Source organism: Neovison vison, chromosome 3 (assembly GCF_020171115.1).
Source record: "Neovison vison isolate M4711 chromosome 3, ASM_NN_V1, whole genome shotgun sequence".
Taxonomy (NCBI): Eukaryota; Metazoa; Chordata; class Mammalia; order Carnivora; family Mustelidae; genus Neogale; species Neogale vison.
Window position 1 is genome coordinate 43,154,220 of NC_058093.1, and position 25,175 is coordinate 43,179,394.

General features: G+C 46.3%; 1 protein-coding gene across 6 annotated transcripts in view; it reads left to right on the forward strand.

Moving 5' to 3' along the window:
• Nucleotides 1-25,175, forward strand: part of AGAP1 (ArfGAP with GTPase domain, ankyrin repeat and PH domain 1) — a 515,463-nt gene that overhangs the window by 386,739 nt on the left and 103,549 nt on the right. The window lies entirely within an intron of this gene.

Below are 25,175 nucleotides of genomic sequence, written 5' to 3' on the forward strand. Positions count from 1 at the left end.
GCTACTCCAATCCTGGCTTTCAGCAACACATTATGATAAATGCTTCTTCTATGAGTGTCTGTCCACTCTTTTTGTTTTGTGGGCTCTATTAATATTCCAGTTGTCACAGTTTGTCATGGCTTGTCTTGGTTCTCCTTTTACTTGTTGAGCCCTTAGTTTTTATTCTCAGTGATGGCCAGATGTGATCTTTCTGAAGTCACTCCTTCAGATGGATTTACATTTTTTTATTTCACAGATGCAAAGTGGAGATGCGCATGTGTACACACACACACACACCCGTTATGAGACTGAAATTAATGCAGTTGTAGTCAATAAGCTGAAGAAATATGTCAAAGGAAGATAAAAATTTTGTAGCGTCATTGTTTAACATGAGTAGTAGTTTGTGACACCATCAATAGTAAGAGTCTGTTTTCAACACACATTCCACACAGGCATCGGAAATACTTTTATAACTTTATACGCTTTCTCTTCCTCTGTTTCTGCTATGCTTTTCCCGAATCCTCTACTTGATTGTTCAGAACTACAATTTGCAATGTTGGAAAAAGTGCCTTCTTCCCTCCTAGTATCCCGCCATGAGCCTGGAAGCCCACAATGTGTACGTTAGCAAGGAAGGAATGGAGTTGATGGTGTGTGCAGGGGGTTTGTTGTTCACATGATTCTGTGAGTTGAGTTGTGGCATGTTTCACGCATCTGAGAACTCGGGAGTTCAGAGTTTCCAGTGGCTTGCCAGGGTTCTCATGGTGGCGAGCAGGGAAGAGTCTGAGAGCACTTCTTCACATTCTCTTACCCTATTGCCTCCCTTAGGCTGCCTGTCAACAAGTTTAGCCAGTAAAAACTGATTTTCTTCCATTATGATAAATAAGGATGATTCTATTATATCAGGAATGGTGAAAAATAATGATTATGGATCAGAGCACCCACCTAGACATTTCTGACCTTCCCAGTTGAAAAGAATGAGCTACAGATGCCCAGCGTTGCTGAGACTTTCAAACACTGCTTTAACAAAGAGCATCCGGCTGTAGAGGTGCACTGGTGGCTATGCCCTACCCAAATGGGAGGTTGGGGGTAAAACCAGGAAGAAGCCTGGAGCCTCATCAGTCTGGGTGACATTCACCCCATATACCCCAGGGGAGAAGAAGGTTTGCTGTAGGAAAAGGCCTCCTATCCGTGTCACAGATAACCATCATACTGGGTATGTCGTGTTTCTGTTGAACAACTTTTTTCAGAAACACCACTTGGTAGAAACTGATGATCAAGTCCACCTGTAAGTACATTACACCATTACACATATTTTACACTTTCTGCTTATATCCTACCCACCTCCTGATGGAGCGACAACTGTGTCAGTAAGATACAGCCTTCAGGTAAATCAGTGGTTGCGTGTTTAATAGGACCGCGGCTTCAAACCAGCATCCCGGTCAGCCAGGCATGACTCAAGAGAGGTTTGAGACGTGTCGGTGAGTTTGGTGGACACCTGAGAAGCTCCCAGCCCATTTCCTGAGTTACTGGGATCGTATCCTATGCTGAGCAATAGTGTATAATAAGGCTGAGACAGATCCTCAACGTAAAAACAACCTGGGACCCTTTCATTAAAGGGCCTAACTGCTGCGGTGGTGACGCAGACAGAAAGACGGACTCCCAGCACCATAGAAACACCCAGATTAGAAATTGCCACAATATCTCAAGCATGGATGATGAGTAATGGTTGACGTGTGTTCAGAAATTCAACACCAGTGATCAGAAGGGAAGCTGCCCCTCACTTCCTAGTTCACAGTTATTGTGTCTGTAATACCAACGGCCATGACATCTTTCCAGTAGGAAATAAGGCAACAGATTCTCTATAAAAAGAAAAAAAGAAAAGGTATAATTTTTCCTAGGAAAGGTTACATACAAGATGGTAAATGAGTCATTTTTGTGAGAGGCCCTATATTTCATTATTTCTGAAGTACACTTTTTTTTTTCACGTTTTAACATCTCTGAAGTCATAAGGCAACCTACAATTGAGAATTGAGGTCATTTTAGATTTAATGATACAAAATGTTTTATAATAGTCTTAACAGCTATTAGCTCCTTTAAGTCAAGAGCATAAACTGTCTAAACATCTGTTCTTGAAATTAAAGCTAGTTGTATATGTTTTATTTTTAGAGGATATTGTTTAATTTTCATTATAAGAAAATATTTGTTTCTCTTTCCTGTTCTATATGTTCATCAACCAGTTCTATGACTGGTTGTTTCCACTGTATTCTTTGTTGACTGACCTCATAGTGAAAAGTTGAAATTGTAGATATCAAACGTTCTCTACAAGGTGTTTAAAAAGTAGTTGAATTATATCGTTTTTGACATAACATGCTGGAACAAATGACTAGATTCAAACGTCTTCAGAGTATAAGACAAATAAAATTCCACTGAAAGCTACTTTAGTCAGGGTCCTGGGAGAAAACATAGCACCCTCAAGCTGGGTCATTGAGGGGGGTTGACCATGGGACTGTCTGCAGAGGTGTGGGAAGAGCTATGGGATGGTGCAGAACCCCAGGAGTGTAACAGACAACAGAGGGGTCAGTTATCAGGACCCAGACAGAGAGCTGTTTGGGCACGGTTAGGAGCTATGATCTTCAACAGAAGGACCTATTTAGTCTGTGGTGACGTGGAGGGTAAGGGACCGAGGGGGACCGCCCTAACTTCATTCCCTTCCCTGACTCTGATTCTGCCTGACCCCTTCTTTGACTAAATCCTAGCAGAAGCCAAAGGGCACCAGCCACACGGGTCCACCTCCAAGGCAGAGACGGCAAGAAGGTAGAGATGAAGCAGCAGAAGCAAGGCGGTGTTCATGCCTTTGATTGTGTCTCTCAGAAATCCCTGGGGAAGTCTGTGCCTCTGACCCTTGACTAAGTGCACTGGGCCAGAAGCCCCGCAAGAGGGCAGAGGTGTGTGCTAGCCACCGTTGTTTTCTGGGCGCCTGGCCCAAGCCCAGCTGAGGGGCATGGTCATAGCTTCCTGAGTGCACCTCCGAACTATTCCTCAGCCAGGTGCCCCACACAGGAGCCCTAGACGCTCAGCCAAGCACCAAGATTCTGGTGCCAGGTATTTCTTACCTTGGTGCCATGTTTGTCCAGAAAGTACGAGCTACAGTATAACATTCTTGGGATCTGCGCTGCCGCAAAAGCCAGAAACACTGTCCACATGGGGGCTCTTGGTGCACCTGACAGAAATAAGGGCATCCCAACCAGCGAGTTTCTCGCTGGACCAGCATTCACAGTCATTGTCCCAGTTCTCTGATGCTGCAGAGCGGTGATAAACTCTACACCCAATGGAAGAATGCGCTATGACCTAACTTAAGCTGAACAGTCATCTGCTTATATGTATAACTTAAAATGAATGGAGTGAATCTAGTAAATTATAGAAGCAGAGACTGTGATCTTTATACGTATAACATAAAATAATTCCTTAACTTTATAAATATTTTGAGTTCTGACGTCATAACTTGATCAGGTGTGTGCATTTATGTGTAAGTGCTGGAGGTGTTTGGATGATCAAGCCAGTCACTGGACTTATCTGGAACTTTTAGTATCACTTACAGAGTCAAAAACTAGGTGAGAAGGGGCGCCTGGGTGCCTCAGTTGGTTAAGCAGCCAGCTCTTGATTACAGCTCAGGTCATGATCTGAGAGTCCTCGGATCGAGCCCTGAGTTGGGCTCTACGCTTAGTGGGGAGTCTGCTTCAGAATTCTCTCTCTCCCTCTGCCTCTCCCCCCGCTTGCTTGCATATTCTCTCTCTCTCTCTCTCTCTCTCTCTCTCTGTCTAAAATAAAGAAAGAACCTGTAGAAGGAAAAAAAAAGAGTCGGAAATTTAAAATAATCCAACCCTGTCCTTGTGCTGTACAGGAGGTGTGAGGTACAAGCTGGGGACGCGAGCTCTGACTTTGTGAGAGTGACCTCATGTATTGTTGAAAGCAGAGTCCCCCAGCAAGGTAATGGATGCCTCGTTGCTCCCAGGGCTCAGATCTGAGGCTGCTAACTTTGGGCAAGAGTAGACACTTTCTCACTGAGTTTAACTTTGAGAAGAACAAGCCTCATAGAAGCCAACGTCTTCTAGCCGTACCATAAAAAAGGTGCAGGGGGTCATTACGTTTTAAAAAAAAAAAAGAAATTTGCATATCCCATTTCTACTTGTACTCCTACTTAATAGACCCTTGAGAACATTGGATATTAAAATATTGGTGATCTTGATTTTAAAAATTGGATCTGATTTGTTCAGGATGAATTGCATATAGGAAAATGTCATATGTTCAGATCTGGGCTCTGTATTCTATGGTGATGATAGACCAGTGAAGATCAATTCAGATGGGGGCAAGAAACACAAGCATGGGAACTGAAGCCCATGACGTGGAGGGAATCTTTGAAGTACCTAGAACAGCTGTAGGGAAGGACAGGAGGAGCCTGGGGGCATGTGAACTCACCTGTCCTGGGTGGCCCAGGTGGGTTTCTTTGGGACCAATGGGTGGACGCTTCAAGGAGATGGGTTTGGGTTCAGATATTAGAAGGCAAACTTTGTAAGAGGCAGGGCACCTGCCCCTGTGGTGGCCACAGCACTGGCTGGAGGGGAGTTCGGCTCTGGAAGGGTGCTGACACTCAGGGCCCTGGATTTGTTTCCAGAACCGAGTTGAAGGGCGTGTGCCTGGAAACCCCTGGGCAGTGGGAATGATGCAGGTCTTTCAGGACTTGCCGTGTTTTGGCATTGTCTCTGAATTGCCATAGTCTCTGGGCATCTTCTTACTCAGGGTCCAGTAGTGAGCTTACCGCTGCAGAAATGAAACAAAGAGCCCTGCATTCTCTGTGGTCCTAACTCTGGTGGTTCTCGTTAGTTCGACAACATTCATGCAAGTTTGCATCGAGTGTTAATTTCCCTGTTTCCCCAGTGAAAAGGTGGAAGTAGAGAGAGGTTAAGTGGCTTTCTTGTCCAGGGTCAGGTTGCTGGTAGGTGACAGAACTTTCTCTTGATTCTCTACCTCAAACTCTTTCCACCAGGCAAAAAGCAAGTCTTTGAGGTATGTGGAGCGGCTTTTGAATCTAGGAGTGGGGCAGACAGAGTAGCTTCCTTGATATTTCTCAGATTCTATGTAAAGATACTGACTTTTATATGGATCATAACATCTAGAAGTTGTGTAGCAAAGATCTTTCTTTAAAAATGCAGAGCCAGTCTGGATTTACCGAGTCTTATTATAGGAGAGGGTATGCAGAAATCCTGTTGTGTTCCCCCCACCCCCTGCCACCTTGGGTTCACAGTGCTTTGTTCCAAAGGTCTCAGAAGGGAATTTGTTTTATCCTTCTCATTCTGATCCCTTGGTTGTTCACTCTGGGTCTTTATAGAACCATTGAATGGTTGATCCTGGATGGATATTGAAATATTATCTTGTGGAGGAAAGTCACAAACGGCCTCTCTCCATTAGGATAAGAAAAAAAGAAAAGAATTGCCCAACCCAGCTGCACTCAGTAAGCAATCAGAGGAAAGGGCTCAGCCTGTTTCCAAATTCCATTAAGTCCAAGTTGCAGGGGTCCGCCTGGATGGAGCTTTCCTCCCCTCTCACCCCGAAGAACCTGACATGGCACATCATTTTATCCTCTCAAGTATCAAGCATCCTGCACAAAGGAAGGACCACTCGTTTGGCTCCGGGGAGGACATGAGAAATTAAGGCTCCGCTTCTCTCTCCCCCCAGAGGCTGTTAGAGCCTTAACTTGGAGCCAAGACACACACAAGAGACGACCTCCATTTACACCTTAAAACACCAGTGCTGGGGACTAAATTTGGCGAAAATGAAGTTTCGTCTTCACCTTCACTTAGCTCCGACTAACGCAACAGTGGTTGCTATGCCCAATCAGTGAATCTTTTACCTCAGGAAAAAAATGTTTTATACGTGAGGTGAGGTTTGGAAAGGCAGTCTGGCGAGGAAATAACCATGCACATGCATTGTCCAGTCTTGTTCCTGCACTTAGGGTTACAAGAAGGCAAGACCTGGGGGCATTGAAGCTCCGTTCCTCTGTGTCCATTGGGTTGTGTTGACTGTCATGCAGTTTGGGCATCACTGGGTCATTGGGGGATTTTCCATATGAAGATTGGGCCGGGTGGGGGGGCAGTTTGTTTCATTTGTTATGGAAGTGTCATACCACCATGATGTTGTTGTCCTTCCTCTCTCCTTGGCCACAGCCGACACACCAGGTAGCACACCGTGTTGCTCATGATGACGTATGAGGCCAGTATGGGGTCAGGGCCAAGGAACTGCCTTCACGGTTTGTTTCCTGTCTGTGTGGTTTTCTCATTTAATTTCATATTCGGAGGTGGCTGGAGAGGGAGGGGGGAACGTTTATGAAACCCGTGCAGGCATTACTAGCACACATCACCTTGGATTCCCTCCTTTTAATCTTCAAGAACATTCCAGCAGCATCCCTCGGGTCTGCTTCTTGTTCTAATTTTGGCAGCTGCCTTGCGTCAAAAGAGAGGAAACAAGAAGCCTCCATGATCACCAGCCATGTTTTGTAACAATAAGGACTTCATAATTGAACTCCCTCATTATTAAACTAGTTAGTGCATCTGAATCTTTGAGCAGTTAATCAGAGTGAATTGGAAAACCAGTAATTCAAGCTTTTCCTGGAAGATATTCCTCGAGTACAGCCACTCAGAGAAGGGAGCCGGGGGGCTGGGTTTCTTCACCCTTGATCTGGAAGTCAGAGGAGACACCACGTTTTCAAATGGACTCACTACTCCCCACCAACCAGCTCTTTTTTCCAAAGCGAGTTCTCAGGTCGTAACCCCAGCTCCCACGAGAACGGACTTGCTGGATTTGTGCAGCTCAGGGTTTACTCTAGACGTGGACATGATAGATGGGGCACCGTGGACTCCAAAGCTGTCCTGCAGGGTCCCATCCTCCCAGCATGCTCGAGCTGCAGGTGCCCACAGCTCCTTTGTGGGAATCCGCGGGTGAGAAATAAACAAAGATGAGTCGACCACAGCAGGAGGAGCCAGAACAGAGGCTCCCAGTCATCAGTCACCGACAACAACAGAAGGGTTTTTGATATTATCTTTTTTCTCAAGTACACACAAACTAGAGAGTTAGATTGAGTTCCCTGGAAGTGCATTGGTCACCTGCTTGGCTGTCACAGTGACGGAGACAACCCCTGCCTTCAGGATGCCCACCATCTGGTGCAGTGCCCACATCCATAAACAGGCTGCAGCCACCGAGCAAGGCCCCTCGGGCCCTTGGGGTCCCCGCAGGAGGCTCTGCAGAAGAGGTGAGCTGCTCGTTTGTGGCCTGTTACGTGGAGAAGGAAGTCTCTGGTGCTCTAGAAAGTCAGGGGGAGTACAAGAAGGGAATGGTGTTAGAACAAGGGAATCTTGTTCTAAGGCAGCTTGGGGGCCCCAGGGTCTCTTGCTGTCCACGAGTGAGCAGGCATGGGCTCACCTGTGAGAAATGTGGACTCCTTTGAAGGTGCCATTCCCAAAGGACAGGGATGGGACAGACCTCAATGGCCCTTGTTTTCCCTCAAGTTAGAGGTACTGTTCTGCAGTAGGGCTTGGTTGGCAAGAGCTGCCCACAGCCTCCAGGGTTCACTGACAGACTGTGAGGCGGCATGTTTCCTCCTGGAATGCTGCCTCATCTGGGACATTGAGTCACCTGAAGTTTATCCCTCAGAGTCTTTTTCTTGACGTTCTCAGAAAGTCAAAGCTGTCAGGATCCTCGGTTATTGCTTAACTCTGCGACAACACAGAGACCACCACTCCCCCAGCTGTGAGCGTTGTGCTTGACCGGGGCCCCCGAGCTGGGAGCCAGTGCCGTTCCGCTGGGGCCTTCCTGGCCATTCCAGTTGCGTGGCCACATTTTATACTTCTACTTTGCTGCATGCTCAGAAGAAACGTGATGTTGTGACTGAATCTGCCTCGGCCTCCCAGGGGCCTCAGATGCTTCCACCTGGATGATTCCAGGGCAGACTGGCCCCTGGGAGGTTCTAGCCGAGGATGCCACAGCTCCCTTGCAGCGCTGGCGGGCATGAAACACACAGGTCGAGGGGTCTTCATTCCTAAGGATGTAAAACAACATAATAAAGATGGTGACCAGATGTAGAACTGGATCTGTGTAGAAACAACGTGATAAATGGGAAGTAAAATCAAATCAGCATACACCTTATGTCTCAGGCAGCTGGGGCCGTGGCAGACCCACAGATGGGCAGTTTAGATGGTGGAAATCCATTTCTCCCAGTTCTGGGGGCTGCAAGTCCAAGAGCAGGGCGAGGTCTGTCTGGTTCTCAGCAAGGATTAGATTCCCAGCTTGCAGAAGCCGCCCTCCCACATGTCCGCATGGCCTTTCCTACATGTGCTCGCTGCCTCTTCTTGTGAGGCCACTAAGTGCACCGTGAGAGCCCCGCCATCTCCACACCAACCCTGGTCACCTCCCACCATCTCCATCACCATAGGCTTTAATGGATGAATTTTGGAAGGACATAAACATTAAGTTTTGGAAGGACATAAACACTAAGGCCATACAACCTGGTGAATTCCTGTTTTTGTGGGCTGCCGTGTGCCCTCCTGTGCCACTGAAGGAAGAAGACACTCTGTGGACTCAATCACGCAAACCAAGCCTGTTCTCCCCACATCTTCCTCCCCAGGGCCTTAGGTCCCTTGTTAGGATATGTCATGAAGTGTAAGGGAAGGAAGCCAGGATTGATTCAGTGCCCACTCTTGAGTGTGTGCCCTCATTGCAGCCTGTAGACAATGAGGTGGTCTTAGGGGGAGTGGGTAGGGGAGAAGGTTGTCTCCCATTTTCACGGGTGAAGGACAAGGTTCAGGGAGGTAATTGGCCAAGATCTGCAGATGATGTGAATCTGAGGTCTGCCTCTGGCCTCCAGACCTCGTGCTGTCCACCTGCACCAGGTCCACCTGGCAAGGACCTCAAGGGCTTGGCATGAGGAGGAGCTCAAGGCAGGGCCACGCCTGCCACGCCCCACTGTGGCCTTTTAAGAACTCAGAAGCAGCAGGGTGCCTGGTGGCTCAGTTGGTTAAGCCTGACTCTTGGTTTCGGCTCAGGCCAAGATCTTAGGGTCCTGGGATCAAGCCCCACGTTGGGCTCTGCATTCACTGGGGGGTCGGATTCCCCCACCCCCTCTCATTCTGCCCCTTCTACTCATGTGCATGTGCTTTCTCTAAAATTTAAAAAAAAAAAAATCTTTTAAAAAAAAAAACTCGGAAGCAGTGATTCCTTTGCCACTCTTGACCTCAGTATCTTTCCTCAGGACGCCCATGGTGGCACAGCTTCTTAGCAAACACTCTCTCATATGTACATGCACACTCTGGTACCTTCCAGGGAAATTTGGGAGTCACTGCTTCAGCCACTCTGCAAATAGTTGGAACATGCAGGACTCGAAGACAGGCTGTCTCCTGTCTGTGACAAGGGGAGATCAGTCTTGAAACTTTCTAAAATTTAAGGATGTTTAACTCCCTAACACAGACACAACAAATCCCTGTTTTTGTGTTCCTTCTGAGGATGATACCTTTTGGGGGGGGATAGGGGGAGTGACACAGTTTAAAGATGGAAGGCAGAGAGAAACCCTGGATGAAGCCCCCCCACCATTTGCTTGAACCCCACCTTGCTGGATTCAGGTATTCATCAGATGTCTGCCTCACGTGCTTGTGGGGTGATCGCGGCACACTCCCGTGTCATTGGGTCATGTTAGAGAGGCTCCAGAGCAGGTGTGGTCTTGAGGTTGAGGTAAACTGTTGCTTGAGGAAGCTTTGCCAGTGCCCTTCTGCTTTCCAGTGGCATCCCTTTCCGTCGGAGCCATGCCGTAGGATCCAGGCTCCAAGCCCAGGGTGTCATCACCCATGAAAGAGGGAGGCCCCATGAGCCCCACGGCAGGCATCGCCACTCACACACACACAACTTACCAAGGGCTTCCTTTGTACTCAGGACATGGAGGAAATTGGCCATATGTCTGTGGGGTAATGGGCTCGGCTGCAATATGAAAATCTCTCAAATGGTTAAATTCAATGACATTACATCAGAGTTCATGAAGAGCGACAGCTGCACACAGTTTAATTCTATTTAATTTTTTTAAGGGGGAAAAAGCAAAAGAGAAAATGTTTTAGTTTCTCTTAAGCTGATTTCTCTCTGCTTTTGCCTTAAAAGTGCCTTTCTAGTTGCCACACAGTGATGTGATCATTATCCGCCACCTCGTCGCCGTGCCGTCCCTGCGCGCAGGAAAATACAAAAAGAGAGAGAGAGAGAGAGACCAGGGGAGCTTGTGAAGTATGACTTCCTATCCCAAGACTCATTGCCTGCGATTCGTAGCGCTTGACAGTAATGATCTTATTACAGTACTCTGGACCTTGAAGAGATTTCATGAGGAGAGAGAAAGGACAGGCCTCCGTGTAATCAAGTGGTGCTGAATATTCCACGCGTTTTTGATCACACACTGATTGGGCACAGTTTTAGCCCATCTTCTAGTCAATTATGCATGGCCCCTGCGCTCTCGGAGAGTCAGAAACATTGATGGCTGTTGTCTGGGTTTTGGCAGGCAGCCAGGGGTTTGAAGTGCCTTGCACACCATCATCCCAGGATAAGTGCTTTTTAGTTGGAATTGATTACCTTTCTTTGGGTTTTGCTTAATAGCAAAACTGCATTTGGAGAGGGCTTCAGGTGAAAAATGGACGTATTAGCCATTTAGAGCATCTGAACTCCCAGGCAATCCTTGGGCTTCCCTTGTTTCTGTCTAATTTCTGTTTAATGATATGACGTTTGGTAATATTTAAGATATTCCACGTCCTTTGCCGCCAAGCACACATGTTGAGCGTGGAGGGCAGGTTGGAGTGCGTGGCCACCATTGAGGGCTTCCAGGACAGTCCGGGGGATGCGGCTCCAGACTCTGAGGGAGTCTCCACCAGTGAGCTTCCATCCTGGTCAGAAGGCATTAATTACCTAGAGAGATCTGTGTCTGCAAGAAAATAGATGGTGGGTTTGTCCTGCAGTTGACCACCTCGTCATAGGTCACTGTGGCACGCTCTGCTGGTTGATGCCTAAGAGAGCTGTTAGCTTGGGGCTTATGCAGTTGTGTACTTCCCATTATTGATCTCAAAGCCTAGTGATATTTGAAAGGATGGGATTTTTCCTACCAGAATGATCACTTGATATTGTCCATTATGAAGCTAACACAGTTAAGCAAATGATAATATGCCTAAGAGACCACGGTTATGAACCAGGATTTTTTCTTCCCTGTGTTACCCTCAGAATTCTGGTTCTTAGTGTGTAGATGGTCTCAGAATCATCAGATAGGAAAACATGAAAGTTCTCTTTAAGTGTGTGTGTGAGACCAAGGAGTTAGACATACCAAAACCCAGTGGAGGGGAAGGGGGGAGTTGTTAGTAGATGTTTCTAGAAATCTGTCCTGAGCCTACCTCTAGCCATTGACATAACTGACACCGGAAATGGGAACTATGCCATTTTGCCACAGGGTCCCTCAGTAACCTGACTTGACTCTTCTTAATTGAGTAAATAGGTAGCTTTGTTCTTTTTTCTTGGTTTTCATTTAGAGCTTTCTTGCTTTCTGCAGGTGGGAATAATTTTCCTCTTCAGTGGCTCTCTGCAGAAGCCATGCATCTCTGTAGCAAGGTTACTAAACAGCCCTAGGAGAACTTACCAGAATCCCTAACTCCATGTTCTCTGTGCACATGCACAAACAGAGGGTTTTTTCCTTTCTCAGTCTCGTGAAAATAAGATTATTTTCTCTCAGTGCACGTTGAGTGATGATTCTTGAAAAGAGAAAACCTCAAAACAGAAAACCAAAGTTGACCACCACTGATGGCCAGAATTGCCCCCGATTGTTGACCTTTGCACGGTGTGGGCAATTCAGCCTTGTTTGTGGCCTCTCAGCCCCATGGGAATCTCTTATTCACATCCACACTCCAAACTGGCTTATCTAGGACCTTTCCTAAGGCATAAGTTCATGTAAAATAAAGGATTTTATAATAGGTTTTCAAAAGGATATTCCTTGATTTTGATAAGTTCCTATTCAAGCCCTTAAAGACTTTTGTCATCTTACCCATTGCTACATTTCAACAGGTTGATAAAATGTGTTTTTATAACAACTGGAAAATGCCAAATCCGCAGTTAGCAAATAGTGCAAGTTTTAAAGGCCATAACTTTAGAAGAGCATGGCATACAGTATGATGATCTCCTTTCAGCCTGTAATTTTACCTGAAAAAGTGAGTCTGGTGTTTGCATTTAAAGAAAAAGAGTCGATAAACTCATACAGTTTCATCTGTGAATGCAGAATAGCTCTTATAATTAACCTGTAATTTACCCTGAATAGGCCAATCAATTGATGTAAACAATTAAAGACCAACTGCTTTGTTGAAATCTGCCCCACCCTCCTGACAAACATTGGTTCCTCACAGTGTTGGGAGACCAGTCTCTTAAAGCTAGGATACCAGAAGGAGGGAGGGAAGGATTCATCTAGTGGTTGGTGGTTTGGGACCGTTTTCTTAAACAACTCGTAACAGTGAATGTAAGTTGTATTGTCTACCGTTGGCTCTCAAGGAGTGCTAAAGACAGGTATTGACAGCATCCTTCCCAGTTCTGCCAGCGGGAATGGGAAGGGACACGGATATGGTTTGGCTGTTTTGTTTTCAGTGGCATAGAACCCCCCACCCCCACCCCACCACCATGAGCACTCATGGAGGGGAGGAAATGAAGCCAGCCCTCAGCCATCATCTCCTCCAAACTATGCATGGTTCCAGAATGGTGGTAAAGAGCCATTGGTCTTCTTAAATTTTGAACATTTGAAGATGAATATGTTGCTGGTGTCAGTAACTTGTTACCTTCTATTTCTGATCACAACAGATCAGATTAGTTCACCCAAGAGGATTCTTTGTCCCAAGTTCCTTTCTTAAAGAACTCTAAGACATGATTTGAAGCCATTCATTTATAAGCCAGATCTAGTTCTTGGTGTCACTTTTTTCCCAAACCTCAAAGTATTCTGATTCCCCCCTCCACACTGTCAAAATCAATGAGTACATTATGTGACTGGGATGGAACATTCCATAAGCGATCAAGGTCTGCATCAAGGAAGGGCATTTACCCCTGCAAGGCCATTTGCAGGCAATTTCCAGGGAAGCAAGCTGGGAAAGGAAGTATGCATTAGGAGAGACTTGGAGCTCTGGGGATGCTGAGGCCACATGGGGGTGGGACTTAGGGGCCGCAGGGGGAAGCTGGACCTGCAGCTGAGATGCTGCCAGGGGACCAGGGCTGGAAGGGGCTCCATGCAGGCAGGGCTACTCTGTCGGCAGGTGAGGTTGGGCTCCATCCTTTGCTTCCAGCTCCTCCTCCCATTTTCCTCATTCTTGCTTCTGTTCTCATTTTACTCTTTCTTTCTCGAACTTTCTTTATCTGGGACTTTTCTTGCTTTTTTTCTCATTTTCTCTTTCCGTTTTTTCTGATCTATACCTCAGTAGGCATCTTTTTCTCCTTTACTTTCTTATTTTCTCTCCTTGTGTTTTGCTAATTTTTTAACTTTCTGTGTATCATGAGGAAATGCATAACATAAAATCTGCCCCTGTAAGCTTAGGGTTCACTTTCAAAGTGTCGCCTAACCATCACCGCTGCTGATTTTCAGATCTTTATTGTCGCCCCTTTCTCTGGCCCAGGGTGACCTCTAGCCTACTTTTCGGCTCTGTGGATCTGCCCGTGCTGGATATGGTCTGTAAATGGGATCATTTAGCGTTTGTCCTTCGTGACAGGCTCCTCACACTCTGCCTGTCTCCAGGGCTCACCATGCACACATGTGTTAGTGCTCCCGTCCTTTTTAATATCGAGTCATATTCCATTGTGTGCACAGACCACGTTTGGCTTACATGATAACCTGCTGATGGACACTTGAACTGTTTCCACTTTAGGCTGTTGCGTAATGTCGCAGTGAACGTTGGCATAAAATAGCTGGTCCTTTTTCTCGCTTTTTTTAATAGCGTTTATGGAAGAGTGCATTTAACTTTTGGAAGAGTGTCCAGATTCCCTCGTTCCTTACATTGCTCTCTGCCTTTCCTTTGTTTCCTCATCTGTGCTATGGACTTGAAGGACCTCCCACAGTTGAATGAATCAATTTTTGTCTCCCTCTTAATTACAAAGCTAAATATATATGACTTGAAGATGTGTTTGAATCTTTTCCGTTTTCCTTTTTAAAAAGCTCTAAATGTTTTTTAGTTCAAAGCTCCTTTCATTGGTTTGGGAGTGTTGATGGACTCCCCACATCTGCTGCTTGAGTGGATCACACCACCCAGCATCCTGAGCCCACGGGCTCCCCCTGACCACACAGACTCAGAGCCGTAGGCCGGCGTCCCCAGGGGGTGTGCTCCTGTGTCCACACACCTGCCTGTCCTAGGCACAGGCATTTCTCACTATAGTTGCTCAGACCCCAGCATGCCCCAGCATGTGGGTTCATGAAACCTTAAAGACAAGAGATGATTATTCCTCACTTCTGCCAACTCTACTTTGACCAAGATGAGCTTTTCCACTTCCCTTCGAATTAGTGACCACAGCCGTTCGCCTTTGCCCATCATCCCGCTGCAGCAGAACCCATGTGCTGGGTGGGTCAGGTGTCCCGGCCTCCACTGCCCTGTCCTCCTCACAGCACTTCCCAGGACTCAAGTTCTGGTGCCTGGTACCCGTCACTTCATTTTCAAGACAACGTGGGTCTGGACACTGGCGCCCTCCTAATTCCTGTGCATTTTGCCTGCGCGTCGTTAAAAACTTCCAGCCTGGCTCACGAAGGAATGCAGCCGATTGCTATGGGCTCCATGGTTGTATGTTTCTCTCCGTAAAAGCTCAAATACTGCTATCTGTTCTGTGAACCAAAGTTAGTATTAGAATAGAAGCAGCTGTTTTCAGGACAAGTCAACCCCCTTGGAAAGCCCTCGTCCCTCCCTCTCTACTCTGCCTGCCCCTCCTTCCAGCTACCCAGGCCAGCAGGTGCAGTGCCAGCCCTCCAGGGCAGCCTCTGTGGCTCAGGCATTAGGACAGGGGCCCACTAGGACGGCTTGTCTCTGCTCCACAGTGTCTAGGGCCTCACTTAGAAGACCAAGTCCGGAGGCTGGAAATCTCTGGAATGGTTGTCAGCTACTTATTGGTGCCTGTGAGGACCTTCACAGGGTCTGTCAGCCAAAACATCCGCACATGAGCTCTCCACATGGCCAGGGCTTCCTCCTGACACAATGGCCAAGCACCATAGGAGAGCCATGTAGCCAAGAGGAAGCCATGTTTCCCTCTGAGCCTGAGCCTCAGGGGACACACAGTGTCACTTCTCCTGTAAACTGTCAACATGGTCACAGAGTCCCACCTAGGTTCCAGGTAAGGAAGTAGGCTCTGTCTCTTGCTTGGAGTGTGGCAAGATTCTAGAAGAGTGTGTGAACCTCAAACATTGCTGCTCCCATTATGGAAAAATCGCCACAGGTAGTAAATAAATACATGCTATGTCAGGTTGTGGTCAGCGCAGTGGAACAAGATGACGCAGAGCAGGAGGACTCACAGTCCCCAGGGGAGGGCAAGGTTATTTTCTGATGTGGGCGAAGGGGCCAGGAAGGCTCCCTGAGGAGACCTAGGAGCAGAGACCTGGCGGAGGAGGCGAGGCTGGGAGCAGGTGGTCCGCTGGGGTCCTCATGTTCCTGGCAGAGGGGTCACATTCCCACTGGAGTTACGGGGGCCTCAACAAACTCAGCACTTGTCCCTGGTCAGTCTAGTGACCTCTGTGCATATTTATGTTCTGCTGTATTGCTGACTTTTACCTTGATTTCAGTATCGTGATTTTTTTAGTGGTAAAATAACAGGAAAAATCATTTCATTTTATTTTTAGAGTTGTTATATGTTTATTTCTCCATTTCTTAGTAGAAGAGTCAATATAAAAATATTTCAGTATCCTCTAGCCTCTTCCCCACATACATTTGTACTCTAGTATTATGGGATTTGCCCTTTCCAAGCAGCACTGGGCATCTAGAACTTGTACTGCCTTTAAAGGTGCTCCAGAGACCCACTGAATACAAAGGGATGCTTGAGAAAAATGATCATTTTTCTGCATGCTAAAGAAGAAGAAATACAGAAGAAGTTCTTGAGTATTTTATTCTGTGTAGAATTATTTTCAGAGTTGGGAGAATGGCATTGGGAGTTTTCCAACAGTGGGAGGAAGACATGAGCCCTTAATAGTGAATATTCTCCTTTCTAGTGCTCTTAAGATGAAGGCAATCACATAAGGTTATCTTGCTTCATGGGTAATTAAGGCATTTCACTCTGTGATCCCTTATTCTAATGAAGAAGAAGAAATTTCTCTTTTGCTGAATTATTTCTTACAAGGACTTTATTTCTGCTCATTGCTCCGATTTTGCAAAGTGTTCCTTTTACTTGCAATTGTCCCCTATAATGTCTTACTGGACTGTGAGTCAGGGGGAAAAAAAAGTAGATTCTCCACAGAATCAAACTTTTAAAAAAATGCTTAGAATCTCACTGCCCACAAAAGCAAAACAGGCAACATGGCAAGCATCCAGATCCCTCTCTTCTCCTTCGGCTGTAGCTACACTTTGCTCACCTGTGGCGTTTGGTTTTTTTGCCAAGGACATGGTGGATCCGGGTAGGCAGGTGGCTGTGCATGAAGAGAGGCTGGGGAGGGTGAAAGTCGTGGGACCAGGCAGATAGAAGCCACTTAGGAATTCGGGCTCAGGAACCACGCGTGTTGGGTTCGAATTCGGCTCTACCTCTTGCTGGCGGGATGGCCTGGGTGAGCTCCTTGTCTCTCCCATGGCAGTGCTCTCAGCTGTGAAATGAGGGGACCGTGCCATGCCCCTGCTGTCCGAGTCACGGAGCTCTATCCTGAGTCCACAGGACAGAACCCTCCCCTCATTCCTTCTCGGGAGCTGGTTCGTGCATACCACAGTATTACTCTCGGGAGCCGGCGTGCTCCCCGCGTGTCTGAAGATGATGCTGACTCACCCGAGAAAGGGCCCAGGGGCCCTGTTGTTCTGACTTAAGGGGTCATTTGTTAAATTGTGCTACTTTCAGTGTCATGGACAGTAGCAATCAGAGATCATCCTTGAAAGAGCATTGACCAAAATGTTGAAGCTACTTCTTCAACATCCAGACCTCCTGCCTGCTACCATTCTTCCCTCGCGTGGTGGGCAGCAAAAGAGAGTGGCCCCTCTCACTGCCCCATGAGCGGGAACAGAAATGGTTTTCAGGCGGAAGTGGCACGTTGCCACAGGACCCCACTGCATCGACTCCTCCCAGCCTCTCACAGCTGATCTCCAAGTGAAGGCCATATGCCTTCCTCTGCCTCCTCCAGGGAGCCTACACAGCCACAGAGGTGAACTGGAGACCCTGCACTGTCGTGACTGCCATTAACATTGGAAACCACACCCCCCCAAAAGAACCCACAAAAAACAGATTTTTTTTTTTAAATTGGAAATTCCCTTAAGATAGTGGTAAAAGTGCATTAAAAATGAAGAAAAACAACTTAATATTGAGGCATGGGTTTTTATATGTATGGCCTATCAATGACTTTAACACAGACTCTGCACCTTCGAGACCCCAGTGGAGTTGTTTTCCCTCAGCATTGGCAGCAAGGGGTCTAGGACGCCCCCACATCAGAGCTGTGCAACTGCTCGCCTTTGTGGCGAGGACAGGGCAACGTATTGCTTTTCCTCCTTTTGCTAGGCTGCTGAATTGACTGGGGCTGCTTGTCCTGTGTCCTGTGCCCCTGCATACTTACTTGCTGGTGTCCCCAAAAGCCCGGCACTGTGCATGCGTGTGGGGTGCTCCTGATGTATGCTGATACAGTAGAAGAAGAGGAAGGGTACCTCCATGGGCCCACGTGGACATACCAGAGGATTTTCCAAAGTATTTCTTCTGTACAAGTTGGTTTTATGTGATAGAAACCCAAAAGTTTGTGTTTCGGATAATGAATCCAGCAAGATGCTCTGAAGGAAAAAGTTGCAAAAACATCACGTAGTCTCTTTTCCTGTTGGGAATTTTAGTCGATAGATGTGCTCAGAAACCCTCCATTTAAGAGAAGGAAAACAGAGTCTTCATTTAACTTATTTAAATGGTGATACCAGGTGGGTGTGCCATACCCATCTAAACCGTAGTTAGTCCTCAGGACCATTCTGTTCTGGAACACATTTTGGGAAATGTTCAAACCAAAGAAGACAGTGTTGGGTTTGGTGGTTTTTTTGGGGTTTTTTTTTGTTTGTTTGTTTGTTTTTAAGATCTTTTTAAATAATCTCTGCACCCACTATGGGCCTTGAACTCAGAACCTCGAGATCAAGAGTCTTATTCCACCAACTGAGCCAGCCAGGCACTTTGGGAGTACAGCATTTTAATTGCTTATCCGACAGTGTGTGGGATGTCCTGAAGCCTCCTCACTGATAATTTGGGAAAGACTGAGTGAGCACGTGGGATTTCACCCATGTGAAAACCCAGAACATTCCTAGGGTCACAGAGGTCTTGAGTGTTTGTTCAGCTCTGGAAAGCTGCAGTCCCAGGACTGCTCTGGGGCAGACATCAGCCTCATGGTCCCTGGCCCCTAATTCCCAAAGATCTCCAGGCCAGAATTACAGCTCACATTACAGATCACCTGAAATCAGACAGCACACTTTCCTTATGTGTCTTTTTTAATAACTGTGTGCTTTCATTTTATCCTTTCAAGGCACCTTAGAGAATGCTTACCCCTGCTTGAATCCTTTGCATTTAGCATATTTCCATGCACGTGTTTATATGTATTCCTGCAAGCTAGTTACACATAGAGATGTTCCTGACTTTTTCATTGCTGTGTGATAGTGGAAGGAGATAATGTCGTCTTTTTGTGCAGGTGCTTATATTCATCTGGAACTTGCTGATGGACAGATGCATATACTCCATGGAGGCTTGCTTCTTTCCATGTTGAAACTTGAAAAATAAATCATCTTCATTACATTTAATATTTATTATTTACTCTTTGCCAAACTATACACTAATTGCATTCTGTGCATTATCTTCTTTAATCCCGACTTTCCCCCCCGACCTGATGAGATAGGCATTAAGCAAGAGTAGAGGGTTCAAAAGACCAAGTTGTGTTGGTTTCCACCTTCCGTGAATTTCTTGGGGAGAGAGAGTATATTGAATGAATTTGATTTTAATCAAAACTAAATGATACTCAGAATCAAAATGATACTCAGCATATGGTGCCATAGAAATAAGTATATTATTTTCAGTATTGTTTCTCAGTAAAATCTTTAATTTACCTGAAAAGGCATGCTAACTATCACCCTCCCACAGTGGGGCAGGGTTGGGGGGCAAGGACAGAAGATCTGCTTCAAGAAACTGCAGGCTCTGTGAATCTTGGACGGGAGGCCTGTGCCGCAGCCCAGCACCCTAGGAGGGCACAAGCCTCCGTAGGGCACTCGGATGCTGCTGGTCAGATGTCACCGTTGTGCAAAACTGTAAGCTGTCCTGAGCCAATGGGAAGCCCTTCTGCTCTCCTGCTGCCCAGGATTTTGTGTCAGGACCCTGCTCTCTCCGCGTGGCTTATTCATCTTTGTTCATGTTGTGCTTCGCTCTTTCTCTCCCTTTTCTCTTCTCTTCCTTGCCCCTCACCCAAAAACTCCATTCTGCAAATGGACTCGGAGATGGGCCTTGATAAAACACTGGCGTGTCGCCCTCGCAGCCTCCGCGTGGCGGTGTCATTAGCTCTTGCTGATTATCTGGCTGCGCGAGCTGAAGCTGCCGCCGCGGCGGGCTTGGCAGGGTGCGGAGATTAACTGGGGGCTTTCTAGCCGTTTGTCACACAAATAGCGGTGCCAGTAAACTGAAAAACGATAAATCATTTTTCTCAAGATTGAAACCTTTTATCAGTTGTTTCAGTTTCATTATTCAATCAACGATTAGCAGCCAGCCGTCCTCGCTCAGTCATCCGCTGCACACAGCTCCGGCTGCTGCCAGCTGAGCAGCTCACGGGCCCCTTCCTCCCACCTGTCCTCTTGCTGGTCCCCGCCACTAAATAGACAAGCGGTAGCTCGGTTTCCGATGTTCCTCTCCTGATTTCCTAAAGCTAGGCTTTGACACACGGTTCCTTTCTGCTGTAGCTGTGAGATTGGTCGGAGGGGTGGAGGGCATTTTTCATTTGCCTCCTGGTGGGTGTTTTATTTAAGATATTTTTGCCTTTTAATTTAAATGTCTGCCATCTTGATTAAAGAAATGAGGTGGCAGTATTCTTGCTCACACCTAAGTCCTTGATGTCGGGGTGAATGGGTGATGGAGCCCTTTGGCTGCCCGCTCCAGGGCCCAGTTCATCCAGAGGGAGAACGGAGAATGGCACCATGGCCCCAGGCCGGCAGGTAACTGACCCTCTGGAGATGCCAGTGGCCTGTGGTCCACGTGTGTGCCTGCCCCGGCAGAAGGCAGTAGATGCTGATACTGTGGTTCATTGAAAACAGAGTCATTCTGGAATGTTGACAGATCATGGCCATCAGAAGAGGCCTGCAAATTTTGTAAAATGTTGGGGCTACTAAGAGAGATCTTTGCCTTTTTTTTTTTTGGCTTTTTCATTCAAGTTTAGTCTATCAGAAAATATATTTCTACCACTAGCTACATGTGGAAGAGGGAAAAATCCCTTAGTTTATTTATGTATCGAGACCCCTACTTGGTTATTCTGTTGGAGCTCTCCTCAGCCAGGAGTGGAGGAGTGTGTGTGTGTGTGTGTGTGTGTGTACACACATGCACATATGTGTGAAGACTTTAGGGAAGACTTTTTTTTTAAGAGAGAAAAAGAGCATGAGTTGGGGGGTGGGGCAGAGGGAGGGAGAGAAAGAGCCCCAAGCAGGTTCCACACCCAGTGCAGAGCCTGATGCTGGGCTCGAGCCCACAACCCTGAAATAAAGACCTGAGCCAAAATCAACAGTTGGACCCTGAACTGACTGAGCCACCCAAGCGTTCCTAGTGAAGACATTTTTTTTAAAATATTTATTTATTTATGTTAGAGAACACAAGTGAGAAGGGCAGAGGGACAGAGAGAGAATCTTAAGCAGACTCCAGGCTGAGCACACAGCCTCACATGGGGCTCCAGTCTCACAGACCTGAGACTGAGACCTGAGCCAAAACCAAGAGTTGGGTGTTTAACCAGTTGAGATACACAGGTGCCCCAAGACTTTTAAAAATACTATAATTTTAGAAGTATTCTGAATTATATCTCTACAGCTTTCAAAAATACTTCCATACCATCTTGAGACTAATCTGTATTTTTTCCCTTGGTGGTACATTTTTGTGACGGATGTGACTCTGTCTTGTTCCTTCAGTTCCTATAGCATCAACATCAAGATAACGTCATACAATATGTGGTTAGTGGTTTGTCACATGCTGATACTGTTAAGTTGTCCAATTTATTGTTTAAGAAGAAGTAATTTGGAGAACTTTTCCAGCTGCCCCAGCGTAGTCATTTTCCAAGATAACTAGTAAAAACCTCTGTACTTTGTAACTGGAACACTCCCAGCCCCACTCAGTGAGAAGGTTTTGGTCTCCCCATGGATTGTAGCAGTCCTGTCCCATCTGCTGAGATCCCTTTCTGCCGCCCTTCCTTGCCATCTTCCTCAACATGTGTGTGAGACGCGGTGTGTGCACACCCGCCCCCACCACCACGAGGGAGTTCCTTGCTCTTGTTAAAGAGTTTCTTGGGGGAAAAGAGTTTCATCTTTTGCTCCTTCACCTTTGAGAACAGAACTCCATACATCCTCCTGTCCTCCCTGGATGAGTGGCTCACTAGGAGAAAATAGTGGAGGCTCTGAGAACTAATACAGAAGGTCACTAGGAATTATTCAGATAACACTCCAACCAGCGTTTCCCTCCCTCATGTCTGTCATGCTGTTTGAGCTTTTTTTTCTGTGCATCTTACACTTTGCGTGGTCTTGATCTTGTGCACGCAGTAAGGGGAGGATGGCGGCATGCACCGAGGCAGACTTTGTGCCCCTCTTGGTGCCATGTCCCCTTCATGTCTTGTGGCAGCCCTGGGATGGAGGAGGAAGGGGACTGTGGCACTCTGCTCTGAGTCACCCTTTGGCCACCCTGTGCCTCTGCCAGATGGGGTGGCCTGAGCATCAGCTTTCCTACCTCACTCCCGTTCTCTGTCGTACATTACCTTGCCTTGCCCCTGCACCCCTGAGGAGGGACACATTCACTATGCCAGCTGGTTGGGCCACTGACCCACTAAATCCCACCACAGCTTGTGACTGTATCTCCTCTGTGAAGGGAGCAGTCCATTGCCATCCTGATACTATTTTCTTGGCAGTTTGCATGTCCTGCATGCTCTGTAAAATACCACTTTTCTTCCCTGAAAGAATTAGAAAAAAATAAATAATAAAAGAAAACCCTCAAATAATGCATATGTGGTACAGATTCCTGTGTTGTATACTCATTCATGAAACTGATGGTCAAAAACCATAAGGCCACAAGCTTAGTACTTGTATGGAATGAGCCACTCTAGGATTCCTTTATCTTACAGTTTGGGGTTTTTCTATATGAAATGCCCCTCAGTGAGAATGCCAATTGCACTTCATATCTTGTACCCAAGTGAAATATATCTATTTGGGGCAATATTTTGTACATGCACTTGTGATTGCGCACTTGTTTTGCCTACGTAACTTTATCAGTATTTCTCTGTGTAAGTAAAGGGGCTGATTTGGTCCCCTGACACTTGGGAATCTGAGCTCAGACCTTCCAGAGCAGATAACTTCCCACAGCTGTGCCTTCCTGAATTTCACAAAACCAACTTAACATGACTCTGGTCTTTAATTTTATTAAACTCTTCCACTTTTAGTTAAAAAGGTGAGTTTCTTGTGCTGATTACAAGCAAAGATCTAAATTCAGCATGGGAGCAAACATTTTCTCTCAGTGGGTCGAACTCATTTTCTGATTCTTGCAAGTTAATTCTGAAGATTGACTGGAGGATTGTTCAGACTTGGTACACTTTTGTTAAATATATGTTGTAATTCACTAAAGGGGAAAAAACATAATTTCAAGGTCTGTAATGCCAGATGACATACAAGGAGACAGCTTTAGTATCCATAAGAGCTGGCCTTATTGAATTGCTGCCTCTAGAGAGCCTTAGTTCACAAACGTACCCTGAAACTCATGTTCATGATCAGAAATTAAACAGCCCATCTAGGCACAACCACTGGGTGGAGCAGGCTTTCAAGTTGTTAAGAGTTTCCAGAGTGGGGGCTTCCGGGTGGCTCAGTGTGTTAAGTGACTGCCTTTAGCTCAGGTCATGATCCTGGGGTCCTGGGATCGAACCCTGAGTTGGGCTCCCTGCTCAACAGGAAGCCTGCTTCTCCCTCTGCTGCTCCCCTTGCATGTACTCTCTCTCCCCCCTCCTCAAATAAATAAAATATTAAAAAAAAAAAAAAGAAGAAGAAGGAGAAGAATTTCCAGAGCATGTGTGACATGTACTGGTCATGCCACACAAAGATTTCAAATTGTCTTTAATTTGTAAACGTTGGTTTAGTGAGAATAAGTGATACCTGACAATGAGATAATAGTTTCCTCTGTACATACTCCAAGCAGTAGAGTAATCCTTTCCCTGGGTAATGTTACTCTTGGCCTTTCCATCTGAAGAAACAATTAAAATGATCAGGAGAAAAATATCCATACTCCTGCCCAAAGATGCTTATTATAGTATTTTTAATAGACTTTATTTTCTAGAAAAGTTTTAGTTTCTAGAGAAGACTTCTAGAAAAATTGAGGAGCTACTGCAAGTAATTCCCAAATGACCTCCACACATGCACATGTGTACACATGAGTTCCCTCGTTATTCACATCTTTAATTAGTATGGCATATTCATGAGCCAACATTGGTACATTTTTATTAACTGAAGTCTGTACTTTTTTTGGATTTCCAAGGTTTTTTCCTGCGATCTCTGCTCCAAGATGCCTGCCAGGATACCACATGACACATGGGGCTGCGACATTTTCTCAGACTTTTCTTGTTGTGGATGACCTTGACAGTTTTGAGGAGTGCTGGTCAGGCATACTGTAGGATCTCCTACTGCTGGAATTCATGTAATGTTTTTGTTAGGATTAGTCTGGGGCGGTGGTTTTGAGGAGGAAGACCACAGAGATAAAGTGCTGTTTGGTGGGGGTGGCACCTGGGTGACTCAGTTGGTTAAGCATCCCACTCTTGATTTTTGCTCAGGTTGTGATCTCTGGTCATGAGAGCAAGCCCTGCATCGGGCTCTGTACTTGGTACAGAGTCTCCTTGTCCTCTCCCTCCCTCTCTGTTCCTCTTTCTCTCTCTCTCTCAAAATAAGTAAATAGGATCTTTGTGTGTGTGTGTGTGTGTGTGTGTGTGCACACGCACGCTGTATTTGTCACGCACTTCTCAAGGGTCATACTCCCACTGGCGTATATGACCTTGATCGCTGGCTTGAGGTTGTGTTTGTCAGCTGCCACTCTGTGAAGTTACCCGCCCCACCCTCCCACTTCCACACTGTGCTCCTGGGGAGGAAGCCTCTTGGTCAGCTGTCCCTGAGAATTGGGGAGTTAGGCTCTTCTTCCTCTAGGGTTTGGTAACAACATAAATTATTTGGGATTCTTCTACATGGAAGCTTTATCTCTTCTCCCCCATTTATTTATTCAGTTACTTCTTTATATTTGCATCAACTCTTGGCTATTTCTTTTATACTTTAGGTTATAATCCAGTACCACTTTGCTTATTTTGTGCTCAAATTGTTCCAGCTCTGGCCACTGGAAGTCCTTCCTGTTGGCTCTTTTGCCTCTTGTCACCTGCCCCACACCCCAACAATTACGCTTGTTTGCCTTAGCCCTTCCTTAACTTCCTAGGACCATACAATGCCCTGGGCTCATTTGTGCATTTCCTGACCCAGTGCTAGAATGAGCCACTTCTCCGAGGAGCCCTAGTTCTTTTTGTTGGAGAATAGCATTGGAGACAGAGATCCGTGGGCTAGATTTGCTTGTTGTGACTGGTGTCATTTCTCCTTGGCTCTGTCCTCAGCATGGCAGAGAAGAGAGACCAGTGTGTGTGTCCTACCACGTCTGTACCCATATCTGTAAATAAATCTGTATGTGACCATCTCTATCCATATTAAGTCTAAGAGAAGGTAATGTTTTTAGTAACATGA